We start from the raw sequence: 3,377 nt of genomic DNA, 5'->3' as shown, positions 1-3,377 counted from the left end.
GCCTACCATTTTTCTTCTCACCTTGACACAGAGAGTACTCCAGCTTTCTGTGTTATATCTCTGAGGATGCCAGTCACAGTTGCTGGCGAAACGTCAGGTCCTGCAATGCCAAGACCACGGCCATACAGCCCGAAAAATCTACAACAACTAATGTGGGTTGTAGGAGCAATGTTGTCGGCTCTTGTGAGTCAGGCCCGAGAGTGTTAACGTTGTTCCCGCATTAAGATAATTCCTCTTTCCCCCTCCTTTATTCTTCCCTTCGTCAGGGAATTTTACAGGCATACATTCATGGCATGGAATGTGTTGATCTCAAAAACCTTACAGCTCCTTATCTCTTGTCCCTTTGACAAGGTAGCTTCTCACGATGAACACAGCAGATGTTTTCTGCCTTGTGCAATTAGCCTAATACCTAGGTTCTCAACCTTTGCAGGAGAACAGCCAGGAGACCAGGGATCTTAATGCAGGAACAACGTTAACACTCTCGGGCCTGCCTCACAAGAGCCGACAACATTGCTCCTACAGTGGGTTTTGCTTGTAGATGCAGAATGCATACAGAATACACAAATAAACTGGAGGAGGGGGGAGGGGGGAACCAGGGCAGAGGGAATGCGTGCGAATGTGAGGTCAAGACTTAAGGCTTGGCTCTTCGGATTCTACAGAGCAAGCTGTAATCGCAGAAAAGGCCTTCAACGGCAGGTTTTGATGCTGGGCATAAAGGAATGTAATATCAAATCAACCACTAGAGGGTGGAAAACACCTGCAGAACGGGGGGACCCCAAAGGAAACTGGAACACACAAGCTTGGAAAATGCAGATGCAGAAAAGTCCTTTAAAATAGAAAGACGTCCTCCCTGAGGGTCCGTTCATACATGTACACATACAAGTAAGGCTGAACATGTGAACTGTTAGAGCATCATGGTGCATGCTCCCCGAATAGGGTTCCCAACTCTGGGTTGGGAAATACCTGGAAATGTTGGGGGTGGAGCCAGGGGAAGGTGGATTTTGGGGAGGGGAGGGACCTCCTTGGTATATAATGAACATCAGAGAAGCCAGTGTTGGACCAGGCCAATGGCCCCTCCAGTCCAACACTCTGTGTCACACGGTGGCCAAAAACACCAGGTGCCGTCAGGAGGTCCAGCAGTGGGGCCAGGACGCTAGAAGCCCTCCCACTGTTCCCCCCCCCCCCACGCACAAAAAAGACAGAGCCTCACTTGCCAGAACATAAGAACATAAGAGAAGCCATGTTGGATCAGGCCAGTGGCCCATCCAGTCCAACCCCCCTCCCTCCCTCCCTTTCCCCATGATCCATAGGAGAGAGCTTGTACTCCGCTCCAAGCCTTAAGGGCTTACCAATTCGGATCAATACTGACCACAATACCCATAAAACCAACAAACAAAGCATCATTTTGTTGTGAGCTAAGGGTGATCTTCGGGACTTCCCTCCCTCCCTCCGCAACGCATGAAAGGCTAAGTTTAAACTTTCCTTATTAAAGGATATTTGCAATTAAACATTCAACTAAAAACAGACATTTGACTTTTTATGCTTTATGAAGTAAACTTTATAATCTGAGTTATCAAAGTGCTTATCGATTGAGTTTTTTCCGCAAAGGGACTTTGCTCCACTTTGGTGGAGTGATTTGCCTGGCTCTCTTTCTGTGTTTTTGTGGGTCAATTTCCATTTCTACAGAGGGTTGCAAATCTAATGCAAGTAACATGGCTTCCCCTGTGTCGAGGTCAAAAGCATGATGTGTGACATTGTTTTTGCGTACTTGTAGAGTTCCAGTTGGGAGCCATCTATACTTGATTTTTGCTTCATTTAATCTCTTGGTAATTTGTTTTAATGACCTTCTGATGTATAAAGCCTCTGGGGATACATCTGGGAAAATCGCTATTTCATTGTCCAGAAATTTAAGATTTGAAGAGTGCTTGGCTAACTGGAGGATGTTATATTTTGTTTTAATGTCACTGAATTCAGCTAAGATGTCTCTTGGGCCTTTCCGTTCTGAGGAGATTTGCGCCCCTATTCTGTATGCTCTTATTAAGGTGGGCAGATTTTCTTCACTAAGAGAGAAGACTTTCTTCATCCAGTTTAATAGAAAGGCTGTGAGTTCCTCATCTTTTTCAGCTTTCTCTGTTCCATATAACGAACATAAGAGAAGCCAATGTAGGATGAGGCCAGTGGCCCCTCCAGTCCAACACTTTGTGTCACATGGTGGCCAAAAACACCAGGTGCCATCAGGAGGTCCAGCAGTGGGGCCAGGACTCCAGAAGCCCTCCCACTGTTGCCCCCCTCCCCCGAGCACCAAGAAGACAGAGCATCCCTTGCCATACCGAGCATCCCTCACCATAGAGTTCATCCTCCAAAGCAGCCATTTTCCCCATGGGGAAGTGATCTCTGTGGTCCGGAGATCGGCTGTAATTCCGGGAGGTCCACAGACCCCACCTGGAGGTTGGCAACCCAGATTCCAAACCCCACATGCACATTACGTGTGTGTCCAGTCAATGTTCCCTGTAATGCGTGGAGTCTTGTGAGCAAAAATTCTACTTTCTGAGCTACTGGCTTTAAAGTTGTGAGCCAGCGATTTGGCTACTGCATAAATCAGTTTGCTCTGGAGCCCTCCTTCCTGCGCTGAGACACAAATGAGCTGGAGGCTAAAAAACTGTGAGCTAGCTCACACTGACTCAGCTTAGAGGGAACACTGTGTCCCGTGTAAGATATAAACCGGGCTATAGCCCCCGGCTACCGAGCCCCTATGGACCGGCTTACCTCCGAGTGATCTTCCAACCCCGTTAAGGTTCTCAGGACTTCGACGCTCGTTAAAAGCTCCTTCATCAACGCTGTCCCCTTATCCGCCAGCTTTGCCAAAGTCTCCAGGCTTTTGAAATCAAGGATCATGAGATCACAGCATTATTTATGGCATCATCGGATGGGGGTGATGTCAGAAGATAGGGGAGGGGCTGAGGCTCAGGGGCAGGCGGAAGGTGCCAGCTTCAAGAAGAAAAAAGAAGAGATTTGAATTATACCCCGGCTGACAATCGCCTTTCCCTTCCCCTCCCCACAACAGACGCCCTGTGAGGTGGGTGGGGCCGAGAGAGAGCTCTTTCGAGGTCTGCCCCGGAGAGAACAGCTCTGAGAGAACTTGTGACTGACCCAAGGTCACACCGGCAGCTGCATGTGGAGGAGTGGGGGAACCAAAACCGGTTCTCCCAGATTAGAAAAGAGAAGAGGGGATTGGATTTATACCCCGCCCTTCACTACCCGAAGGGGTCTCAGAGCGGCTTACGATCCCTTCCACTTCCCCTCCCCACAACAGACACTCCGTGAGGTAGGTGGGGCTGAGAGAGCTCTTTTGAGGACTGCCATTGAGAGAACAGCTC

This window comes from Gekko japonicus, unplaced genomic scaffold, assembly GCF_001447785.1.
Source record: "Gekko japonicus isolate JY-2015 unplaced genomic scaffold, Gekko_japonicus_V1.1 scaffold3371, whole genome shotgun sequence".
Classification (NCBI taxonomy): Eukaryota; Metazoa; Chordata; class Lepidosauria; order Squamata; family Gekkonidae; genus Gekko; species Gekko japonicus.
The sequence above is the reverse complement of the archived record's forward strand: the minus strand, read 5'-3'. Positions refer to the sequence as shown.